This window comes from Dasypus novemcinctus, chromosome 17, assembly GCF_030445035.2.
Source record: "Dasypus novemcinctus isolate mDasNov1 chromosome 17, mDasNov1.1.hap2, whole genome shotgun sequence".
Lineage (NCBI taxonomy): Eukaryota > Metazoa > Chordata > Mammalia > Cingulata > Dasypodidae > Dasypus > Dasypus novemcinctus.
Genome location: NC_080689.1, coordinates 49712742 through 49739138, shown reverse-complemented (window position 1 = coordinate 49739138; position 26397 = coordinate 49712742). Strand labels below are relative to the sequence as shown.

The 26397-nt window shown below is 37.9% G+C and overlaps 1 pseudogene; it reads right to left on the bottom strand.

Moving 5' to 3' along the window:
- Positions 1–24936: 24936 nt before the first annotated feature.
- LOC101441261 (mitochondrial fission factor pseudogene) lies at positions 24937–25674 on the bottom strand (annotated as a pseudogene).
- Between the last annotated feature and the right edge of the window lie 723 nt (positions 25675–26397).

Genomic DNA, 26397 nt, shown 5'->3' with positions numbered 1-26397 from the left:
TTATCTTTTTATTGTTGAGTTATAACATTACTTTATATATCCTGGATATTAAACCCTTATTGGACATTTGATTTCCAAATATTTTATCCCTTGAGTCTGCTGCCTTTTCACCCTTGTGACAAAGTCCTATGAGGTGCACAGTGTTTAATTCTGAGGAGGTCCCATTTTTCTATTTTTTTTTCTTTTTTTATGCATTCTTTGGGTATAAGGTATAAGAAACCACCACCTACCACAAGGTCTTTAAGATGTTTCCCTACATTTTCTTCTAGTAGTTTTATGGTCCTGGCTTCTATGTTTAGGTCTTTGGTCCATTTTGAGCTGATTCTTGTATAGGGAGTGAGATAGGGGTCCACTTTCATCCTTTGGTTATGGATATCCAGTTCTCCCAGCACTGTATGTTGAAGAGACTGTTTTGTCTCATTACAGACTTGGTAGGTTTGCCAAAAACGAGTTGGCTATAGAGGTGGGGATTTATTTCCAGACTCTCAATTCTATTCCACTAATTGATATGTCCATCTTTATGCCAGTACCATGCCACTTTGACCACTGTAGTTTTGTAATATGTTTCAAGGTCAGGCACTGAAATTCCTCCCAGGTTATTCTTCTTTTTTAGAATGCTTTTGGCTATTCAGGTGCACTTTCCCTTGCAAATGAATTTGGTAATTGCATTTTCTATTTCTGTAAAGAAAGCTGTTGGAGTTTTGATTGCTATTGCATTGAATCTATAAATCAGTTTGGGTAGGATTGACAACTTCATGATATTTAATCTTCCAATCCATGAACATGGAATATCTTTCCATTTGTTTAAGCCTTCATTGATTTCTTTTGCATTGTTTTGTAGTTTTCTTTTCTTTTTTTTTTTTTTAAAGATTTATTTTTTATTTTATTTAATTCCCCTCCCCCGGTTGTCTGTTTTCTGTGTCTTTTTGCTGCGTCTTGTTTCTCTGTCCGCTTCTGTTGTCGTCAGCGGCACGGGAAGTGTGGGCGGCGCCATTCCTCGGCAGGCTGCTCCCTCCTTCGCGCTGGGCGGCTCTCCTTATGGGTGCACTCCTTGTGCGTGGGGCTCCCCTACGCGGGGGACACCCCTGTGTAGCACAGCACTCCTTGCGTGCATCAGCACTGCGCATGGGCCAGCTCCGCACGGGTCAAGGAGGCCCGGGGCTTGAACCGCGGACCTCCCATGTGGTAGACGGACGCCCTAACCACTGGGCCAAAGTCCGTTTCCCTGTTTTGTAGTTTTGTACATATAGGTCCTGTACTTCTTTTGTAAAATTGATCCCTAGGTATTTGAGTCTTTTTAAAAATTTTTAATAAAAGTTTCTCCCTTCCCCTCCTCCCACCCTGCCGTTTTTGCTGTCTGTGTTGTCTTTTCTTCTCATTTTCTTTCCTCTGGATTCACCAGGATTCAATCCTGGAGACCCCTAATGTGGAGAGAGGTTCCCTGTCAATTGCACCACCTCAGTTCCTGGTTTCTGCTGTGCTTCACCTTGACTCTTCCCTTGTTTCTCTTTTGATGTGTCATCATCTTGCTGTGTGACTCACTTGCATGGGCACTGGCTTACCATGTGGGCACTTGTGCTTACCGCACTGGCACTCATGCAGGCACTGGCTCACCACATGGGCATGCTTTCTCTTCTTCCTTTTCTCCAGGAGGCCCCAGGGATCAAACCCAGGTCCTCCCATATGATAGGTGGAAGCTCTAGCATGTGAGCCACATCTGCTTCCCTTGAGTCTTTTTGTTGCTATTGTAAATGGAATTCCCCCCCCCCCCCGATTTCCTCCTCAGATTGTTCAATACTTGTGTACAAAACATTACTGATTTTTGTGTGTTGATCTTGTATCCTGCCACTTTGCTGGACTCATTTATTAGCTCAGTTTTGTTGTAGACATTTCAGAATTTTCTAAATACAGGATCATGTCATTTGCAAATAGTGAGAGTTTTACTTCCTCTTTTCCTATTTGGATGTCTTTTATTTATTTTTTCCTTGTCTAATTGCTCTAGCTAGAACTTCTAGTACAATGTTGAATAACAGTGGTGGCAGTGGGCATCCTAGTCTTGTTCCCAATCTAAAAGGTAATGCTTTCAACCTTTCCCCATTGAGTACAATATTGGCTTTGGGATTTCATATTTGCCTTTTGTCATATTGAGAAATTTCCCTTCTATTTCTATCTTTCAAAGTGTTTTTTATCAAGAAAGGATGCTGGTTTTGTTGAATGCCTTTTCTGCATCAATTGAGATGAAATTTTTCCTTCAACTTGTTAATGTGGTGTGTTATGTTGATTGATTTTCTTATGTTGAACCAGCCTCGAATACCAGGAAGAATCCCACTTAGTTGTGATGTAAAAGTCTTTTGATATGCTGCTGAATTCAATTTGTAAGTGTTTTATTGAGAATTTTTGCATCTATGTTCATTAGAGAGATTTGTCTGTAATTTTCTTTTCTTGTAGTGTCTTTATCTGGCTTTGGTATTAGGGTGATGTCGACTTCATAAAATGTGTTGGGTAATTTTCCCTCCTCTTAATTTTGGAAGAGTTTAAACAGGATTGGTGTAAATTCTTTTTGAAATGTTTTGGTAGAATTCACCTGTGAAGCCATCTGGCCCTGGACTTTTCTTTCTTGGGGATTTTTGATGTGATTGGTTTGTTAAGTTCTTGTATTTCTTGTTTGTGTATTTCTAGGAATTTGCCTATTTCATCTAGGTTGTCTAGTTTATTAACATACAGTTTCTCATAATCTCCTCTTATGACCCTTTTTATTTCTGTAGGGTCAGTTGTAACTTCACCCCTTTCATTTCTGATTGTATTTATTTACATCTTCTCTCTTTTTTGTTAGTCTAGCCAGGGGTTTGTCAATTTCATTGATCTTCTCAAAGAACCAGATTTTTGTTGTGTTGATTTTTTCTATTTGTTCTTGTTGTTGTTGTTCACAGTTTCATTTATTTCTGCCCTAATCTTTATTATTTCTTTCCTTCTGCTTGCTTTGGGATTGGTTTGCTGTTCTTTTTCTAGTTTTTCCAGTTGGTCAGCCAAATCTTTGATTTTAGCTCTTTCTTCTTTTTTAATATAGGCATTTAGGGCTATAAATTTCCCTCTCAAGACTGCCCTTTGTCTGTTTGTTTCTTCTTTAGGAGTCACTGGGAACTGAACCCAGGACCTCCCATTTTGGAGGTAGGCACCCAACTGCTTGAGCCTCATCTGCTCTCTGCTCATTTTGTTTTTGCTTGCTGTCTGCTCATTGTTTGCTCATTGTTTTGCTCATTTTTTTGCTTGTTTTCTGTTCATTGTTTTTTGCTTGATGTCTATTTGTTGTTTGTCTTCTTTAGGAGCACTGGGAATTGAACCTGGGACCTCCCATGTAGGAAGTGGGCTCCCAACTACCTGAGCCACAACTACTCCCTTTGGTCACTATTTGTGTGGAGTATTTTTTCCCAACCTTTCACTTGCAGCTGGTTTGTATTCCTTGGTCTAAGGTGAGTCTCTTCTAAGCAGCATATGGATGGCTCATATATCCATTCTGTCAGCCTGTATCTTTTGATTGGGGAGTTTAATCCATTCACATTCAATGATATTACTGTAAATGCATTATTTACTTCCACCACTTTATTCTTTGGTTTTCATATGTCATATCATATTTTCACATGTTTTTTCACTCTTTTGGTTTTCCTTTCTGCTATTCTTGCCATCTATACTCTCTTCCAAGTATCTCTCTTCTGTCTTTTTCTTTCATGCTCTAAGGCTTCCTTTAATATTTTCTGCAAAGGTATATTCTTTTTTATGAATCCTCTCAGTTTCTGTTTGTTTCTGAATATTTTATATTCACCCTTGATATTTGAAGGATGGTTTTTCCGCATAAAGAATTCTCAGCTGGCAGTTTTTCTCTTTTAGTACCCTAATTGTATCATACCACTGTTTTCTTGCCTCCATAGTTTCTGATGAGAAATCCGCACTAAGTATTACTGGGCATCCCTTGTATGTGATGGTTTACTTCTCCCTTGCTGCTCTCTGAATTTCCTCTTTATCTTTGATATTTCTCATTCTGAGTAGTATGTGTCTTATAGTAGGTCTATTTGGATATATTCTGATTGGGGTATGGTGCACTTCTTGGACATGTAAGTTCATTTCTTTTATGAGAGTTGGGAAATTTTCAGCCATTATTTCCTCAAATACTCTTTCTGTCCCTTTCCCCTTCTCTTCTTCTGGAACTTCCCCATGATATGTTTGTTGTTGTGTTTTGTGTTGTCATTCAACTCTCTGAGCCCCTGCTTAATTCTCTCCATTTTTTTCTGTCTCTGTTCTTTTCTCTCTTCACTTTTAGTTGTTCTGTCTTTGGTAGCACTTATTCTTTCTTCTATCATTTCCAGTCTGCTGTTGTATGCCTCTAATGTGTTTTTTTAATCTCATCTACTGTGTCTTTCATTCCCATGAGCTCTGTTACTTTTCCATTCAAGATTTCAAATTCTTCTTGTGTTTGCTCAATATCTTCTTGATGTCAGTTATCTCTTTAGCCATATTGTCTTTCAACTCATTAATTTGATTTTGGAAATTTGGATGCATCTTGTTAATTAGTTGTCTCAAATCCTGCATCTCTTCTGGGGCTTTGACATGGCCCTTTTCTTAGACCATATCTTTCATTTTCTTAGTATGGCTCATAATTTTTTGCTGATGTCTAGGCATGTGATTAGGATGGTAATTTACTCAGATTTTCAATTTCTCTATCTTTTGTGGAGATTTAGTGGCAAGAGGCTGTGTGTTACTGCTGCTCTTTGATTCTTCGTTCTACCTGGATTGTTAGGAGTGTCCCTGTTAGTTGTTCAAAACTGGGCTCTGGAGCCAGTAATGAGTTACAGACTCACTTCCTAGGGTCTTAGGGTAGGAGACTGTAGAGGCCAGAAAAAGACGGTCTTACTTACTTATAATTTCCTCACATGCAATTCCTTGGTCTGACAGCAGATGGCACTCTTTGTCAGCCCTCTGATTTCAATGCCTGGTTGGAGTGTGATTGCTGCAGCAAGGATGGAATCAGTGTGATATAGGTTCTTGCCTGGAGGTTAAGAGCCTTGTAATTCAAACTTTCTCAGAGACAGTTCTCTAGCCTTTGCTGACAGCCCCTCCTTTGTCCCAGGTAGGAAATAATTCTACTCCCCTCTGTATCCTCAACAATCAGTCCCAGTTGGTAGAGAGGGAGATTGAGAGGTTGGAGTTCTTTAGTCTCCAATCTCTTTAGTCCAAAGCTGGCTCCCAAGGCAAACAATGGGATGGCTCCACCCAGCCTGGAAGAGCTCCTGTGACAGAGAAGAACAAATCTGTGAGTCAAAAGCTAAGTCTGATTTAGGCTGTGTCCTCTCTCAGCTCTTTCCTGAGGTAGTGAATCCCTGAGACCCCCTTTGTAGCTGGCCCAGAGGGCTGAGAATTCAAAAGTGTCTTTAGTTTGGGAGAGGGTGCTGGCAATAGCAGCTGCTGGTTTTAACTCCTGATTCTCTTCCTTTGTCCCGCTCTCTTCTGGGTGGTGACCAGTCTTTGCCTGGTGTCCTAAACGCTAGAAAATTTTTTTCAAGGCTGTTTCAGCCTCTCCTCTAGCTATATTTTCTGGGAGAGAAGATATAGGATGTCTTTTTACGTTCATGATGAAGTCCTTTGATGATGAATTTTTTTCCATTTTGGTGAATTCCTACTTATCTATTGTTTTTCTTCTGTTGCTCATATTTTTGGTATAAAATCTAAGAAACCATTGTCTAACAAAAGGTCCTGAAGTTGGTTCCCTTTATTTTACTCTAGGAATTTTATAGTTTTGGTTGTTATATTTAGGTCCCTGTTCCCTCTTGTGTTAATTTTTATATATAGTATGAGAAAGGGGTTCACATTCAATCTTTTGCATATGGATATACAGTTTTCTCAGCATCATTTCTTGGAGAGACTGTTCTTTCTCATTTTTCACCCTTGTCAAAAATCAGTTGGGTATAGATGTGAGAGTTTATTTCTTAACTCTCAAGTTGATTGCATTATTTTATATGTCTCTACTTTTGCCAGTCACTATACTTTCTTGTCTTGATTACTGTAGCTTTGTAATAAGTTTTAAAGTTGGAGAGTGTTAGTTCTCCAACTTCATTTTTCTTTTAAGATGGTTTTAGCTATTTGGGGCCTGTTAACCTTCTATATAAATTTGATAATTGGCTTTTCCATTTATGCAAAGAAAGATATTGGAATTTTGATTGGTATTGCACTGAATCTGTAAACTGGTTTTACAGAATTGACATTTCCTTTATTTAGATCTTTAATTTCTTTCAGTGAAGTTTTATAGGTTTCTGTATATAAGTCTTATACATCCTTGGTTAAATTTAGCCCGGAATATTTGATTCTTTTAGTTGCTATTGTAAATTAAAATTTTTTCCTTGGTTTGCGTTTTAGTTTTTTCATTACTAGTGCATAGAAACATTACTGACTTTTTCCATTAGTCTTTAATCCCATCACTTAGCTGAATTTATTTATTAGTTCTAGGATTATTTGTTGTAGATTTTTCAGGATATTCTCTATTTAGGATCATGTCATCTACAAATAGTAAAGCTTTACTTCTTCCTTTCAGATTTGGATGCCTTTTATTTCTTTTTTTCTGGTCTAATTGGTCTTGCTAGAACTTCCAGTACAATGTTGAATAGCAGTGCTGACAGTGGGTGGGCATCTTTGTCTTGTTCCTGTCTTTAGAGGGAAAGCTTTCAGTGTTTCACCATTGAGTATGTTAGCTGTAGGTCTTTCATTTATGCCCCTTTATCATTTTGAAGAAGTTTCTTCCTATTTCTAGTTTCTAGGTCAAGAAGTGGTGCTAGATTTTGTCAAGTGCATCAGTTGAGATGATAATATGTTTTTCCTTTCATTCTATTAATCTGGTATATTAAATAAATTGATTTTCTTATGTTGAACCACCCTTGCATACCTGGGACAAATCTCGCTTGATTATGGTATACAATTCTTTGAGTGTTGTATTAGTCAGAGTTCTCTTGGGAAACAGAACTGACAGGAGATATTGGTAAATTTTATAAGATTTTATAAAATTGTCTCACATGACTGTGGGGATGGATAAGTTCAAATTTCATAGGGCAGGGTGCAAGCCAGGAACTCCAATATAGGTCCTCAATGAATTCCCCAGGAAAGGCTGAGTGATTGAAGGAGAGATGGAAATTCTGATTGCTGAAATCATTACTTCTCCTTTTAAGGCCTTCAACTGATTGGATGAGACATCTCTCAGTGCTGAAGACAATCTCTTGGTTAATTGTAGATGTAATCAACCAGAGATGCAATCAACTTACTGATGATTTAAATCCATGAAATGCCCCAGAGTAGCAATTAGGGCAGTGCTTCCTTGACCAAACAACTGGGCACCATTACCTGACCAAGGTAACACATGTTCTTAACCATCACAAGTGTTTCTTTATCTGACTTTACTATTACAGTGGTTTTGGCCTCATAGAATGAGTTAGGAAATACTCCCTCCTCTTCTATTTTTTTTGGAAGAATTTTACCAGGATTGATATTAATTCTTGGAATATTTGGTAAAATTCACCAGTGAAGTCATTCGGTCCTGGCTTTTCTTTGTTGGTGAGCATTTTGATTACTAATTCAATTTCCTTACTTGTTATTGGTCTGTTGAAATCTTCTATTTATTCTTGAGTATGTGTCGGTATTTTGCATTTTTCTAGGAATTTATCTATTTCATCTAGGTTACCTAGTTTATTGGCAGACAACTGCTCATAGTATCCTCTTATAATCCCTATTATTTCTGTGGAGTCAGTAATAATGGCACCTCTTTTTGCTGAATTTAGTTATTTGTATCTACTCTCTTTTTATCTTTGTCAGTCTAGCTAAACGTTTGTTCATTTTCTTTATCTTTTCATAGAAATAACTTTTGGTTTCATTGAGTCTCTTGCTTTTTATCCTATATTTCATTTATGTCTAGTCTAGTCTTTGTTTTTTTTCCTTCTGCTCACTTTGGGTTTAGTTTGTCTTCTCTTTCTACATCCTCCTGTTGGGCAGTTAGGTCAATGATCTGAGATCTTTCTTCTCTTTTAATGTAAGCATTCAGAGCTATAGAGTTCCCTCTCAGTACTGCCTTTGCTGCATCCCATAAGTTTTAGTATGTTGTGTTTTTGTTTCCATTTGCCTCAAGATATCTCCTAATTTACCTTGTATTTTCGTCTTTGACCCAATGGCTATTAAAGAGTGTGTTGTTTAATTTCCACATAGTATGAATTTTCCAATGCGAAACAAAACAAAACAAAACAAACAAAAAACCATTTTTCACAGAATTTACCTATTGTTTCTGCCTTGGCTGTTACTTTCTTTCATAGTTTAGCCCTCCTATCAAGAAAATCAGCATGAGGCAAAAGGAAAAGTACTAGGTCCTCTCTGTCTTATCTGATCCTTATCTTGTCTTGGGCTTGTGTTGACTTGCTTTAGGAATTCCCCCATTTACAGGAATCCCTATGTCTCTTCTACTCCCTATGAAATAGACCTTCCCCTTCTCCCAGGTGATCTATTATATGTCTTAAAGCTGGTAATCCTTTGCCCCAGGCTCTTCTGACTTAATTATTTCTTACATTGCTTTAGCTGTCCACAAGCTGCTTCTGCTGGCAGGGCAAGTTCTTGGAGGGTAAGCCAAAGATAAGTTTCCTGGTTTAGTCTTTCAGGCTGCCACAGAAAGGTTGGCACCAACATACAGACACCCAATATGTGCATGGGGTTTCTCTTCTCCCTCCAGAACAGGTCTAGGTGTCCATAATGGAGTACAGGCTGACTCCATACATGCCTTGTTCCTGCAAGGGCACCAGGAGCTTCTCTTACCATTTTTAAAGCTGTATTATCTTGATTTGGCACTTTCCAAATTACTGCAACCATTTAGATGTTTTCTGGAATTTTGAGGAAGATGGTTCTTTTGTTTTTTGCTAGTTGCTCAAAGATTCTTTGGGGGGGACTGGATCCTGGAGCATCTTATGCTGCCATCTTGGTCAACTGGAAATCCCTATTCTGTGTTCTTGAAGAAATTTTGTACTAGGATTCATAGCTTGGACAAATTGCAGAAGATTCACTTGACTTACTGAAAACAGAAAGTTTGATGAAAGATCAAAATAAGTTTTGGGCACTTAATTTTTCTCTAAAACCTTCCTATTTTTATATACTATTATATTTTTATGTCTTAATGAGAATAAATTATTATGGATGTTATTGTACTTGATTTAGGAGTGAAATTTTGAGGTGGCAAAGTTGATACTATGCTGCGACTTCGTATTCATGAGATGTAAAGAATGCCCAAATACAGTGGTGGACTTGGCCCAGTGGTTAGGGCATCTGTCTACCACATGGGAGGTCCGTGGTTCAAACCCCGGGCCTCCTTGACCCGTGTGCAGGTGGTCCATGCGCAGTGCTGATGCGCGCGAGGAGTGCTGTGCCACGCAGGGATGTCCCCCGCGTAGGGGAGCCCCACGTGTGAGGAGTGCGCCCGTAAGGAGAGCTGCCCAGTGCGAAAGAAAGTGCAGCCTGCCCAGGAATGGTGCCACACACAGAGAACTGACACAACAAGACGACGCAACAAAAACACAGATTCCCATGCTGCTGACAACAACAGAAGCGGACAAAGAAGAAGATGCAGCAAATAGACACAGAGAATAGACAACCGGGGTGAGGAGGGGGGAAGGGGAGAGGGAAAGAAAAAAAAGAATGCCCAAATAAGTATTCTTTCTGTGAAAGTTTCATGACCAAAATGAAATTAAATAGTTAAAAATTTGATACAGGTTATTTTGGATTATGAATGCTAGTCTCTTTTATTTTACTTTGTATTATTCTTTAAAGTTTTATAAATGTGTGGCTCAAAAAGAATATAAAATCTTCATAAAGTTATCCAACTAATGCTCCCTTTCTAAATCTTCATACTGTGTCAATCAATTTCTCTATTTAGTTAACAAGTTGAACATTTTAAATCGATTTTATATGTAAAATTATCAGTTTTGCAATCATCATGGATTATTGTTACATTTTTCTCTTGCAATAATAAATATACATTTATATTTCATCAAACACTTAGAATTTCAACTTATAAAGCACATAAGAAAATTTCACTTCAGTTTGAATGTAGAATATTTACCCATTTTATTTTATTTTATTTATTTATTTTTTAAGATTTATTTATTTATTTTATTGATTTTGTAAAAATATTACATTAAAAAAATATGAGGTCCCATTCGACCCCACCACCCCCACCGCACCCCTCCCCCCCCAGCAACACTCACTCCCATCATCATGACACATCCACTGCATTTGAATTTACCCATTTTAGAAAACAAGTATTCTATTAACAATGAAACCAAATCACATGACTTGCTTATATTATTGTCATTGTTATACTGCTTAGATAAGATGGTGATGTCCACTTTCACAGGATCACTGATTATACAAAAGTTCTGGGATGTTAGAAAGGAAGTCAAAGAGGGCACTTAGCCAATGCCAAAATAAATTGTCACATTCTGGTTGATTCTGAGACTGAACCCAAACTTAAGTGCATGCCTAACATTTATTTGTTTATTATAAAACATGTACTACTATACTAATATATTATGTACATTATAAAACTTATGCAAAAGTAAAAAGAAATTAAAACATAAGACAGAAGTGCTGACATTTTTTTCCTGTGTTACAGTGAACTTTCTTGTACGCACCCTGGGGTGTGTGTACCCCTACTTTGGGGACTACTGACTTATAAGATAACATTCAACCTTAATACATATTAACACACCGTAACATGATGTTAACACAGCCTTTTGAGATCTGGTCACTGTTTTATGTGTCCCCTCTCCTGGCCATAAACCTTACCCTTGAACAGCAATGAAGTGCTGAAGTCTGCTACACATCGTTCTTGCCTTGGCCTTCATTCAGCCCTTGCCCTAAGCCTAGCATGCAATTTTTCTTTTTTCCCCTGGCTACCTTCCCTCACCCCTCAGTCCCAACTCAGGCATCACACACTTTAGGAAGTTCCCTGACACTCCTATTTCCCTCCTTTGAGGCCATGTTAGCCTCTTTGCTCCTAAAGTCCTAGTGCACAGTTCTATTTTTACTGTTATTAATTTTATTTTAATTGTCTAGGGGGACCCTGAACTGATTTAGCTTATATTTCTGCCACCCTGGAGAGTTAGAGCTTGAAATAGAAATTAAGTTGAGTTATAGGAAAGCAGAGAAAGTTGTATTTTCTGTGCAGACCTTGACCCTTTACCAGGGGTTAGGTTCAACAGTAAAGAAGGTGAGGAGCACATATATATCAGTCGGACAGAGTGCCAGGAAATAGTTGATACCCTCGAAGGAGGATATGTGAGGCGAGTTTAATAGGAGACAAAGGTGTGGGCTGGGTATTGGTGAACCACAGGGGATTGGGCAGCACCCAGGACTTGTCATAGAAGGCGGTTTCCATGCCTACACTTGGAGGGACCATGAGGGGGACTGGTTACAGGATGCCAGAGACAGAGATAGCTGTGTGGGCAAGTTCCCCTGACAGGAGCAGAGAACTCTGAAGTGACCCTGCTGGGATATAAACACCCTGGTCTTGGTCTCCTGAACACCTCCAGCTCCTGCTGGTGACCCCCACCTTTGTCTGAACCTGACTGGAATCCAGAGGGCAAATAGCCTGTTGATGCAGCCTGGGCACAAAGCACAGAGGGGACGGTGTGGAGAGGACTGGGGTGGCAAACAAGATGTCCGGCACAACATACAATCCAAAGTACCCTTGAAAATCCCTAAAATTCATTCCTGACCCCTCCTCCATTCTGTCTTGAGGTTTCACATGAGAACTTTAAATAACTGACTTATCCGAAGGTGATGGAAGACGCTGAAGTCTTTCCATGATTCCTTTTCCTCTGAGGGGACTGCTCTCTCTCAGCCATTAATCCAAGACTGTTTGGCTGAAGAGATGGGGAATTCTGTAATGTAGAAGATTAGCAAAATATCAGAGATCACCAATTCAAATGCCTCAGGGGGCCAGGCAGGTGATGAAAATCAGACTAAATAAAACATCCACAAAGGCTGTAGTCAGCCTGTCAGTGATGTATGATTTGCTTTCTTAATAATATACGCTTTTGCCAGCCTTTAGTTAATAGTGACGAACAACCCCAATGTGGGCTAATCATTTTCAGTTGCAAGTTGGGAATGATATAAATCATTTTCTTCCACGCCTTTCAGAAAGGCCCCTAATAACTATGGGCAGAAAACAAGGAGCACCTCCAGATCTTACCGTATGCAACCACTGTTCCAAGTACTCCACTTGCATTGGCCCCTTGATGCCTCTCCGTGTCCTTACCAGATAGTGCTGTTACGATAACTATTTTACAGGTGAGGAAACTGAGGCACAGAGAGGTTAAGGAAGGACTGGGTAATATACCATATCTCTTCTGCAGTACATTCTGGGCAGGCTCATCCACGTGGCAACAATAGCCAAAGGGATTATTTACTCATTTTTGAAACTTATTTGAAACTAACCTGGTTTAAAAATAATTTGACAAAAAAAAAAAAAGAAAAATTATTTGAGCTGTATAGAATATTTCACCTTTAAAATATATTATAAATTATATCAAGGCAATAGTAGATCTGGAAAATGCTGAAACTTACCTTTAAGGAAGTGGGATGTTTGACCACAAATCATGACTGTATCATCCACTGAGGGCCAGAAGTCAGAGGCAGCCTTTGCAAAGACCTAGTGGGTGGGACAAACTCTTATCAGATATGGTAACTTCTCTGAGTGAAACTATCTACTAGATGCAGTCTTTTGGTAGTTTGGAGAATGACTGGGCAGGTGTATCAAAAGAAAAAACAATTCCTAAGATACAATTATCTTTTGGGACAGGAAGCAGATTTTCTCCATGTTTCCTAACCACATCTTATCCAATGCATCCAGAGTGTGATGCATACCACTCGCTAGTGGTGAGAGTAAAACTGGAGGTGTGAGAGAAAGGACTGTGAGCCTCAAGCTCTCCCTCAAAATTAAGAAAACAGCTCTAGAAGCTCTAACCAGATCTGGGCTTCCTGGCCCCAGCCCTCCTTTCACTTGTCTAGACCCCAGCCTGAGCCTCTTTCAATGGCACTTGTGTACTCTGCCTTAGCGCCTCTTTCAGTGGCACTCATGTACTCTGCCTTACAGACACATTCCCTGGGGACACAGATGCCTAATGGGGAGAGGTGATGCTTGGTGGACAGTTATCTCTCTTTGGCTACCTTAACCCACCAGCAGCAGCTCCTCTGTACTGGACATCTTATGCAAGTGTCAATCTTAATTATGGGTATCTATTTGCATCCAATTTACTTTAACATAAGACAAGTCATTATTTTATTTCTACTATGAAAGGGGAAAAAAAACTACTCCAGACAAACAATAATGTAATGCTATCTTCTCACTCAGAGTTTCCTATTATGTACTTATGGAGAGCATTCTTATCAAGTTGCTTAAGATAATTCCCAAACTTCACATTCAGGGTCCAACTCTTGAATTACTTGTCTCAGAGAGTTTGATGTCTGTTTTCCCACACAGTATGGTCTTCTGTGCCATAAAGAGTGTGGTTCATGCAAACAGTTTTTGAAATAGGGTTCTCCTGTTATCTATAGGGCTTTTCTTCCAGCAAGTGATACCCATTCTGTTAGTTTTGTTGCTGCCACATCCTTATTTGATTAAACTCATGGGTTTGTTATTTTCTCTTCAATTGAATCATATGTCACTGGATGTTAAACAACTTCTGTTTAAAGTAAGTGGGAAATTTTTGACCAAGTGATGATTATGAGAATTAATGATTATGTTAGTTTCCTATGGCTGCTCTAACAAGTTATCACAAACTTAGGGGCTTAAAACAACAGAAATTTATTCTCTCACAATTCTGGAGGCATATGGCCCAAATCAGTTTCACTGGCTGAAATCAAGGTGTCAGTGGGGCTGAACTTCCTTGGATGTTCTGGGAGAGGATTCGCTCCTTGCCTCTTCCAGCGGCTGGTGACTGCTTGCATTCCTTGGCTTATGGTTGCATCACTCCAATCACAGCCTTGTGGTCAAATTGCTTTCTCCTCTTCTGTCTTTGTCATGTCTCCCTCTGCCTCTCTCTTATAAGACACTTTTGATTGCATTTAGATTCTACCCAGATAATCCAGGGAAGTGTCCCAAGTCCACATTCTTAATTATGCCCACAAATCACTTTTTTCGCCATATAAGGTAACGTTCACAGGTTCCAGGGATTAGGACATAGCTATCTTTTTGGGGGCAATTATTCAACCCAACATGACGGCAGTACTATAAGACTATCTTGTTCTAAGATATGACAATCTCTCCTGCCTTCAGTTGCATTGAACAGTGAACAATATTGTTCAGTGAACAATAGGTAAATCTTTAGTATGTATCTCATAAACAAAACATATGGCTTCATGTTTACTGTATTGAGTCAATCTGTGAACATGGTATGTCTCTACATTTATCTAAATCTTCTCTGATTTAGTTCAGCAGTGTAGTTTTAAGTAATCAAATCCTGTGCATGTTTTGTTAGATGTACACCTAAGTATTTCATTTTTTTGTATGTGATTGTAAGTAATATTCGATTTTTAATTTTGGTACTCATATATTCTTCACTAGTTTGTAGATACACAATTTATTTTTTCTTATATCCTGCACCTTTGCTGGACTCATGTATTATAGGAATTTCTTGGTAGATTCCTTGGAAATTTTTATATAGGACCGAGCTATGTCTTCTTGTTTCTTAGCATGGGTTGTAATTTTTTGTTGGTGTCTAGGCACCAGTTTATTTTGATGGGTTTGTTCAGTTGATTAGCTTCTCATTCTAGTCTAGGGTTTTATTTTATTGTTGTTTTTTGTGTGTGTGGTCAGTTTTCATTTTTACATGTCATTCCTCTTATGCTATTTTCTTGCTGTTGTCTCTGTTCCCTTGGAAAAAAAATCAGGGCCAGAGAAAAGGAAAGAAGTATGAAGAGAAAAAGGATAATAGTAATAATAATAGTAAAAGGTAGAAGAGGAACCATGTAAGACCTAGGAAAATGAGTAATTAACTTGAGTAAGAAGTGCAGAGGAATAAGAATAAAAAGGTGGAGTATAAACAATGAAATGAGAAACCGAATAGAGAAAAATATTTAGAATAAATTAAAAGGCCAGAATGATGAGGAGAAAAAGAGAAAAGACAGAAAGAAAAAAAAAGTAAAAAAGGAAAGAAAACAGAGAAAAAAGGAAAGATAAGAACAAGAAAAATCGAAGACCTCCCCCCCCAAAAAAAGGTAGAATGAAAGAACACCAACAGAAAGCAGAAGATAGAAAGATGAAGGAAGGAAAAGAAATAGTGTAGGCAGACAAAATTGGTAAACAAAAAATAAAGGAAAACAAAGGAAAGGGAAGCACAACAAAGAAGAAACAAGAGAGCAGCAACTAATTAACAACAGAAGGCAGGGGAAGAAAGAGGATAAAGGGGGAAAGAACAAAAAACTGGCAAACAAAGAAGCAAACAAACAAAAAACATGGAAAAACAGCCTGTCCTCTTAGGTCCCTAAGGAATTTCTCAGGCTGCTGGTGTTCATCAATCAATTACCTTGAAGCCTGCCCTCTGCAGGTTTTGTATGAGATTTTAGTGAGTAAACTAAGTTAAATCGAAAAAAGAAACCTTTTTTTTTTTTTGAGAAAAATTAGAGATCCGAGAAAAGCTAATACAAAGACTGCTTATATGTTTCTTGTCCTAAAGTATCAGGTGGATATTTGATAACCTGGTGGATCATTTCTCCAAGAAGAGCCAGGAATCAAACCATGGACCTTGTATATTCAAGGGAGGAACTTCTTCCCTGAGCTAAACTTTCCCTTTGGGTTACCTGGCCTTTGAGAAAGCTATCCACCCACTTTCCCTCAGGCAGGTTACAATCTTTGCAGTTGGGCAGAGTCCTGCTGATTAGGCACCTGTCTGTCCCTGCTCCATTTCTATTCTAATTGCTTTCTCTCCCAGGGCACTGGTATGACAGCCTCTGTAAGCAGAACCCCCCTCCCCTCTCCTGATCAGGTTGAAGCCCCTTCTGGGATTCAAAGGGGACACTGGTGACTGAACTCACCACAAAGAAATCACTCTCAACCGGCTTCCAAACCCTTCCTCCTCCCAGGGTATCCTCAAGAGGCCCTTGAAAGTTTATTGAGGCTTCCTATAGCCGGCCTCCCTCAGGGGAGTTGGAATTTTGATAAGTTTTCAGCACCAGACTAGTCTGTTGCCTATCTCTGTCCTCTCCTGGCCTAAGTTCCTCTCTTTCAAGGTGGCTAGGTGTGTCAAGCTGCCTGAGAAGATTCTCCTCTCCCCTCTTCCCGGGGCCACCTCAGTGCCGGCTGGTATTGTCCTCGAAGTTCAAAGGTGGCCCAGGTAACCAACCCCACAGAAAGGAAACCCCTCTCCACCCTTCACCAGAACCCTCATTCTCCCAGAGAGCTCTCCTTCCCACTCAATGGCTGGTGGGAGTCAGGAGGTTTATGGAGGCTTTATTGCCTTGAGGGTGGGTCTTAGCAGTCTATTGTTTCTAGCCACAGGGTGAGAAACTCAAGATTTTCCCTTGGGCTCTTTATGTCTTTGTCCAGTTCCCTCTAGATTGATGCCCTGAAACCTCCTACTCTGTGGGTTCCCAACACAGCTCACTCAGGTAGGATTTTGCCCCTTCTTAGCCATTTTTTGTGAATGAGCTAGGAATTGTCCATTTAAGCCAATGCCATCTTGCTGGAACTGGAAATTTTTATGTAGACAATCATGTCATGATTCTATGGAAATAGAAACAGTTTGGAACTACAGGATAAACAATTATCCATGTGGCGCAGCAGTGCTCCAAAATGTGTTCACTGAGTGTGATGAGTGTGCCACAATGCTGGAGGAGGTTGTTGGTGTGAGAGGAGTGGGGTGGGGGTGGGGGTTATATGGGAACCTCTTATATTTTTTAATATAACTTTTTTTTTTGTGATGTATATATCTTCAAAAACATACAATTTACAAAAATAGTGGGGTGGCGGTTTGGGGAGTGGGGTATATGGGAACCTCATGTTTTTTATGTTTTTTAATGTTTTTTAATGTAATGTGCTTTGTGATCTATTAACTTTAATTTTTAAAAAATATTAAAAAAAAGTAACAGTTTTATTTCTTCCTTTCCAATTGGCCTTTTATTTCCTTTTCTTGCCTTATTGAGCTGGCTGGTACTTTCAGCACTATGAAGAATAAAAGAGATGAGAGCAGACATCCCTGCCTTTTTCCTAATCTTAGGAAAGCAGTAATTCTGTCACCATTAAGTACAATATTAGCTGTAGGGTTTTTTGGCTTCTTTTTGTAGATGCTTTTTAGCAAATTGAGGAAATTCCCTTTTATTTCTATTTTATCATAAATGAGTGTTGAATGTTGTCAAATGCTTTTTAATCCATTGATTGATAGGATCATGTAATTTTTTTTCTTTAGCCTATGGAGATTGTATATTACAACAATTGTTTTAAAAATGTTGAAACAGACTTGAATACCTGGAATGAATCCCACTTGGTCATAGTGTATGGTTCTTTTTACACATTGTTGGACTTAATTTGCTAATATTTTGCTGAGAATTTTTGCATCTAAGTTCATGGGAGATATTGAACTGTAGTTTTATTTTTTTATATTGTATTTGTCTTGTTCTGGTAAACTAAGCTTCACAAAATGAACTGGGAAGTGTTCTTGCCTCTTCCATTTTCTGGAAGAGATTGTGTAAGATTGCTGTCAGTTATTCTCTAAGTGTTTTGTAGAATTCACCAATGAAACTATCTGGGTCTGGAGTCTTCTTTCTTGGGAGTTTTAAAATTATGATTTCAGTCTTTCCTTATTAGTTTTTGGGCTATTCAAGCTATTTGTTTCATATTAGGTGAGTTGTGGTATTCTGTGTTTTTTGAGAAATTGGTTCATTTCATCTAAATTGTCAAATTTAGATAGTTTTTCGTATGCCTTTTATTCTTTTGATGTCTGCCAAGTTTTCAGTGATATTCCCTGCTTCTTTCCTAATATTGGTAATGTGTCTTTTCTCCCTTTTCTTTGTCATTCTTATTATAAGTTTGTCATTTTTATTGATTGTTTCAGAGCACCAGCTCCTTGTTTCACTGAATTTCTTTATTGTTTTTCTCTTTTTGTTTTCATTGATTTTCACTCTTTATTATTTCCTTCCTTCTGTTGCTTTGGGCTTATTTTGCTCTCTTTTTTTCTAGGTTTTTGAAGTGGGAGCTTAGATTATTATTCTAGGATTTCTTCTTTGCTAATGTATGCATTGAATACTATAAATTCTCTTTTCAGCATGACTTTAGCTGTATTCCAAACATTTTGATATGTTGTATTTTCATTTCCATTCAGTTTGATGTATTTTTATTTCCTTTGAGAATTCTTTAGAATTTAGAAGTGTGCTGTTTAGTTCCCAAGAATTTGTAGGTTTTCCTGCTTTCTTCCTGTTATTGATATCTAGTTTGATTCCATTGTGGTAGAAGAACACACCGATTTCAATTATTTTAATTTGTTGAGGTTTGTTTTATGAAAGAATAAATAGTCTTTCTTGGCATATTTTCCATGGGCCCTTTAAAAGAATGTGTATTTTGCTGTTAGGCAGTGTTCTATACATGTTGATTAGATCTTGTTGGTTGATGGTGTTGAGTTCTTCTATATCCTTACTTACTTTCATTTAGTTGTTCTACGAATTATTGAGAAGGGGTGTGAAGTTTCCAACTATAATTGTGGATTTGTCTTTTTCTTCTTTCAGTTATGTCCATTTTTTATTTTACATATTTTGTAGCTTTGTTGTTTGGTGGAGCCACATTTAGGACTGCTATGTCTCCTTGGTGTAATTCCTAATTCTTCACTAGGTTTCCTCTGATACCAACTCAGTGGAGAAGGGTAGGGGCACTTTATTATTGCTGGTAGGTGACAGAAGTCAGTCTCTCCATGCAGTCTCTGTTGATATTATAAGATGAGGGACTTATTACCAGCTGGCAGGGATAAAAGTCCCAGATCCCCACTTGGGCTTCACTGATCCTACCTCAGTGGTAGTGGGGAGCCTCATTACAGCTTTGTGAGGGTGGAAATCTCAGATCCCCACTTGGACTTTTAAAAAAAAATTGTCATTCAGTTCTAAGTATTTTTAAATTTGTTATGATTTCTTCTTTGGTCAATGGATTGTTAAGAAAATATTCTGAAATTTCCAAATGAAGGGGATGTTTATATTTTTGTTGTAATGGGCTCAACTTAATTTCACTGTGGCCAGAGATTGTGGTCTATATGATACATATTCTTTTAAATTTGTTGAGATTTTATAGTCTACTTTAGCAGTTCTCAAAGTGTGGTCTGCAGATTCTTGGGGATTCCCAAGACACTTTCAGGGGATTTATGAGGTCAAAACTCTTTTCATAACAGTATTAACACATTTGCCTTTTTCACTGTGTTGGTATTTGCAATGATGGTGCAAATACAATGGGCAGTTTAACTGCTGATTCCTTAGCATGAATCAAGGCAGTTGCATCAAAGTGTACTAGTTGTCATGTTCTTCACCACCATGAACTTGCAGGGGAAAAACCCAACGAATTTTACTTACTGTTCTTGATGAAGCAGTAAAAAATTTTAGTTTTAGAAAATCTTGACCTTTGAGGACATACTTTTAAATATTCTGTTTGACAAAATGAAAAGTACACCTAAAGCATGTCTGATGTATATCAAGAATTATGATTGTCCCATGGTGAAGCACTTGTATGGTTGGTTGTGTTGAGAGCAGAATCAGCTCTTTTTTTCCCCTGCAGAACACCAACCAGTTTACTCAAAAGAACAATTGATGAACAAACTGTGGTTATTTGGACTAGGGTGTTTGGCAGACATTTTCTTGAAAATGATCGAAGTGAACCTGCCACTTTGAGAAAAACAACTGATGGTATTTGTTGCCAATTATAATACTGGGGCTTTTGAGTGAAAATTTGAATTTAGAAAATTTCGTACCTGCCATTGGGAGCTACTCAAATACTTAAAGACTTTTCTGATAGGGTTGGTGGTAATATTAACAAATGTGGTTTTAAACTATATTGCATAGCAAAATGTGTCAATATTCAGAAGTTCTGTATAAATCAGTGAACTGACGTTTTCCAAAATAGCCAATACAGGATGTTCAAAATTATGTATGGTCAGAAGAACCAGTCAAAATGCAAAGTAGATTTTAATGTGACAGGCTATGAAAAGTTCATTGATGTGGTTTCAGATTTCACATCGCAATAACATTTAAGAAACTATCATTTGATGAAATTTGATGTATTATCAAAGAAGAATATCCACAGTGATCTAAAAAAGGCAATTAAACTATTCTTCCCTTTTCTAACTAGCCAAAGACCACCAGGAACACAGCTGCAAGTGAACAAACTGGGTTTTTTGTTTATTTCAGTAAAGAATGCATATCCTAGCGAATCATGAGGCTTTTCAGTAAGAGGTTTTAGAAAAGACTTGTGGGATTTGGACTTGTGTTAAGTAATTTTGGGGGAGGGTTTAAGGAAGCAGGACTTTGCTCTGGATTGCATGTTGTCAGAGATTGGGGGAAACTCTATGATTGGAAATCTTAATAAATCTGACCTACAGAATGGCAGATTAAAGCGAGGCTGAAGCTAAAATTGGTAAAGCAGCAGCAGTCATTCATATTAGCTGGGAGAGGGGGTGCTTGGTGTTTTGTGGCTTGGGCAATGTTCGTTTTTGTCTGTGTTCACATGTGATTACAGAGTGGTCTTTTTTGTCCTGATCCATCATGATCACACGTGTGGATGTTTTGTGAAATTGTTTAAATTTAACAGAGCAACATCAAGGCCTACTTTGAGGGCCAGGCCAGCTTGTAACAGCCCCAAGGCTGGCCAAGTGTCAGGGACTATTTTCCTCTTTCTCATAGGTGCAGATGGATTTTTTTCATAGACTCAACTGAAGCAACATATCATAAAAGATTGAATATAGAAGCAGATATGAAATCCAGTTGTTTTCTATTAAGCCAGACATTAAAGAAATTGGCTAAAATGCAAAACATTACCACTCTTCTCACTAATTAAAAAAAAGTTATCTTCCATAAAAATGCACTTATGTTAATATGTGATAAGTTTATTATTATTTCAAATAAATATTTGCACTTATTCAATAAATTAATAAATACATAAAACATTCCTCATTTTTAATTTCTAACACAGTAAATATTGATAATTATAGTCCACATAAACAAAAACTCTTTGGAGTCCTAATTTAAAAAATTTTTTTTAACTAGAGAAGTTGTGGTTTTACAGAATGATCATGTAAAAGATACTGGGTTCCCATATATCATCCCACCAGCAATACCTTGCATTGGTGTAGAACATTTGTTACAACTGATGATAGCACACTTTTATATTTGTACTATTAAGTAAAGTCCATGGTTTAACTCAGGGTTCACTATGTAATAAAGTCCCACTGATTTTTTTTACAAAATTTATTCTTACCATATATGTAAACTAACGTTTTTCCTTTTAATAATATTCAGATATATATTTCAGTGCTGTTAATTGCATTCACAATGTTATGCTACCACCACCACCACCCATTACCAAAACATTTCCATCATTCCAAATAGGAACTCTGCATGTTAAGCCTCAATTTCCCGTTGCCCATCCCCACCCCCTCCCCTGGTAACCTATATTCTAGATACTACTCTATGAGTTTGCTTATCCTAGTCATTTCAAATCAGTGAGATCATAGAATATTTGTCCTTTTGTGACTGGCTTATTCACTCAACATGATGTCTTTACGATTCATCCATGTTGTCACATGTACCAGGACTTCATTTCTTTTTATGGCTGAATAACATTCATATATAATATATACTGGATATTAATCCTTTAACAGACATATGGTTTCCAAATATTTTCTCTCATTGTGGAAGTTGTCTTTTTACTTTCCTGATAAAGCCCTTTGAGGAGCAAAATTTTTTTATTTGATGAAGTCTCATTTATCTATTTTTTCTTTTGTTGCTTGTGCTATTACCTAACACAATGTCCTGAAGATGCTCCCCTATGTTTTTTTTCTAGGAGTTTATAGTTCTAGATCTTATATTTAGGTCTTTGATTCATTTTGAGTAGATTTTTGTGTATGGAGTGAATTAGGGGTCCTCTTTTTTGTTTGTCTGTTTTGTTTTGTTTGCTCATGGAGCTAGAATTTTCCCAGCACCATTTCTATTTTTTTTTTTAAAGATTTATTTATTTCTCTCCCCTCCCTCTCCCCACCCTGGTTGTCTGATCTCTGTGTCTCCTTGCTGCATCTTGTTTCTTTGTCCGCTTCTGCTGTTGTCAGCAGCATGGGAATCTGTGTTTCTTTTTGTTGCGTCATCTTGTTGTGTCAGCTCTCTGTGTGTGCAGCACCATTCCTGGGCAGGCTGTACTTTCTTTCGCGCTGGGCGGCTCTCCCTATGGGGTACACTCCTTGTGCATGGGGCTTCCCTCTGAGGGGGACACCCCTGCGAGGCACGGCACTCCTTGCACGCATCAGCACTGCGCATGGGCCAGCTCCACATGTCCCAGCACCATTTCTTGATGAGGCTATTCTTTCTCAATTGAGTGTTCTTTGCCACCTTGTCAAAAATCAATTGGCCATAAATTTGAGAGTTGATTTCTGAGCTCTGTTTGATTCCATTGGTCTAGATATCTGTCCTTGTGCCAGTACCATGCTGTTTTGGTTACTATGGCTTTGTAATAAGGTTTAAGATTGGGAAGCCTGAGTTCTTCAACTTCATTCTTCTTTCTCAAGATGGCTTTAGCTATTTGGGACCCCTTACCCTTCCATATAAATTTGAGATTAGCTTTTCTATTTATGCAAAGAAGGTTGTTGGAAATTTGATTGGGATTACGTTGTTGAATCTATAAATTCCACTGGGTAGTACTGACATTTTAATGATATCTAGCCTTCCAATCCATGAACATGGAATATCCTTCCATTTATTTAGGACTTCTTTAATTTCTTCTAGCAAAATTTTATAGTTTTCTGCATACAAGTCCTTTACATCCTTAAATTTATTCCTACATAATTGATTCTTTTAGTTGCTATTGTGAGAATTTTTTTCTTTATCTCTTCTTCCAATTGTTCATTGCTTGTGTATAGCAACACTACTGATTTTTGGGTGTTGATCTTATACCCTGTTTATTTGCTGGATTCTTTTATTAGCTCTTGGAGCTTTGTTGTGGATTTTTAAGGATTTTCTATATATAGGATCATATCATCTACAAATAAGGGAGGTTTTACTTCTTCCTGTTCAGTTTGGATGCTTTTTTTCCCCTGGCCTAACTGGTTTCGCTAAAATTTCCAGTACAATGTTGAATAGTAGTGGTGACAGTGGGCATCTTTATCTTGTTCCTGACTTTAGAGGGAAAGCTTTCAGTGTTTCACCATTGAGTATAATATTAGCTGTGTGTCTTTCATTTTTGCCCTTTATCATGTTAAGGAAGTTTCCTTCTATTCCTAGTTTTCTGAATGTTTTTGTCAAGAAGTGGTGCTGGATTTTGTCAAATGCCTTTTCTGCATCAACTGAGATGATCATGTATTGTTTTCCTTCATCCTATTAATGTGGTATATTAAATTATTGATTTTCTTATGTTGAATTCCCATGTAAAGCCATAGAGTCTTGGGCTTTTTTTGGAGGTTTCTGATTACTGATTCAATCTCTTTTCTAGTAATTTGTTTGTTGTGCTCTTCTATTTCTTCTTGAGTCAATATACCTGGTTCGTGTGTTTCTGAGAATTTGCCTATTTCATCTTGGTTATCTAAGTTATCAGCATACAGTTGTTCATTGTATCCACTTATAGTCCTTTTTGTTTCAGAGAGGTCAGTAATAATGTCCCCCTTTTTGTTTATGATTTTCATTATTTGTATCCTCTCTTTTTTTTTTTTTCTTTGTAGGGCTAGCTAAAGGTTTGTGGATTTTGTTGATCTTTTCAAAGAACCAACTTTTGTTTTTGCCGATTCTATTTTTTTCTATTTCATTTATCTCTATTCTAATCATTGTTATTTCCTTCTGCTTGCTTTGGGTTTAGTTTGCTCTTCTTTTTCTAGTTCTTCCTGTTTTGTGGTTAGGTCTCTGATTTGAACTCTTTTTTTTTTTTTTTAATGTAAGCATGTAGAGCTATAAACTTCTCTCAGCACTGCCTTCACTGCATCCCATAACTTTTATTTTTATTTTTATTTTTTTATTTGCTTGACAGTTTATTAAATACACTATATTTGTACCTTATTCTGTAGTTTTAAAAATCATTCACACATGAACTTAGTAAAAACATTATATTATAGAAAACCATCTGCAAAACTAAAATGAAAATAATGCACATATTGCGCACATGTTAGATGACTGCTGAAATGTTAGGAACTATTTTAATTTAATCTGTACAAGTGCTTAATGAAGATAATCATGAACTATTAGGTGGCTTGTTTTCTTACATCTGACCTCAAACAATGACTTCAAAAGTGTTCATGTTGAGTTGCAGATGCAAAAATGTCCATAAACAAAATGTTCACTCTAACAGTATTTGAGAAACAAGACAAAATAAAGAATTGTTTTTCTTTTACAGATATTCTCTAAATCTATTCTCTATGCATTCTCTCCTCCACTCAGAAAATTAGTTGTGTAAAACTAATGATGCGGCAAAGAACGAATTCCTTTCAAAAACAACTGGCACCTATTTACAAAACATGCAAAGGGAGAATTTTAAGTCGTTTTTTCTGTAGAACTGGGTGGAAGTACGTACAGCTGAGTGGCAAAACATAACTTTACTTCTACAAATTTAAGTCCTTCCTCCTCCCCTTCCTTTCTGGAAGAAATACATTTTTAGGATCTGGACTATAAAACAGCATACAATGCAAAGACGGAAACAGAGAAGTTTGCAAATTCTTTATATTTCCAGTTGTTGAGACAAATATTCTTGAAAGCTGAGGTTACCTCTAGCGGCGGAACCAGAGCCAACTATTAAGCAGCCAGAATGGTACAGTAATTGAATACATGACCATTTCTCTTTTAGCACGTTCTTTGTTCTCCTCTTCTAGAAGTTGTAAATGTCTGTTCAGTTTGATTATCTGTCGTCTTAATGAAGTTGCATCTACAACAGCCATGTCATTTTAAGTTCCTTCCATTGAAGTATCTATATTTGAAATGCCATACATGGTATCATTTCTGACCAGTTGTCCATTTTGGCGAACAGCATTTTCACTCATAGAGCACTCGCTTTTCAGCCTGCCAACTGTACGGATTTCTTCATTTTGAGGGGTTGGAGGAGGTCTTTCTAAATCCAGAAAATCTAACGTCTTTCACTTAGCCTAAGTGCACGAGGTGGTGTTTTTAGCGCCAAAGGTTTAAAGGGAGTTGACTGAATAAGGTCAAGATCTGCTGGTCTTGAAAATGGAACATCTTCATTATTTCCTGCTACAACAATCCTCTCTGGAACCTGCATAATTACACTAGCATTTGCAACTCCTTCTTGGAATCCTTGTTCCATGTCAGCATTTGGTGGTGCTACCTTTAATTTTTCTGGGACCCTCATTCGCTGACTAATACCTTCGCTGTATTCCATTTCATACTGAATTCGATTAATTTCCGCTATCTCAGCAGCAGTGGGAGAAGGAAATGCTGCCCCACCTGCCCCCTGGGCCCGCTGGGGGGTCCCCGGCGAGGGCCGCCGCCCGCCGGCTCGCAGGGGGCTCTCAAAGGCGTTGGGCCGAGCGCACGAAGGCGCCCGGGCAAAGCACCTGCCGGAGCGGCCCGCAGCGCTCCGGGAAAGACAGGAGAACAGCCGGCGCTGGCCCCCATAAATTTTATTATGTCATATTTTCATTTTCATTTGCCTCAAGATATTTTCTAACTTTGCTTCTGATTTCCTCTTTGACCCATTGGTTGTTTAAGAGTATGTTGTTTAATTTCCACATATTTGTGAATTTCCCAGTTCTCCCTTTGTTATTGATTTCAAGCTTCATTCTGTTGTGGTCAAAGAATATACATTATATGATTTCAATATTTTTGAATTTATTGAGATTTGTTTTATGACCCTGCATACGGGCTATCCTGTAGGATGATCTATATGCACTTGAGAAGAATGTGTGTTCTGTTTTTGTTTGGTGCTGTGTTCTGTATGTGTCTGTTAGGTCTAATTGGTTTAGTGTATCATTCAATTCATGTACTTCCTTATTGATCTTCTGACAGATGTTCTATTCATTATTGAAAGTGTGTGTTATAGTCTCCTACTATTAATGTAGAACTGTCCATTTCTCCCTTCAAATCTTTCAGTATTTCCTTCACATATTTTGGGGCTCTGCTATTAGGTACATAGACATTTATAATTGTTACATCTTTGTT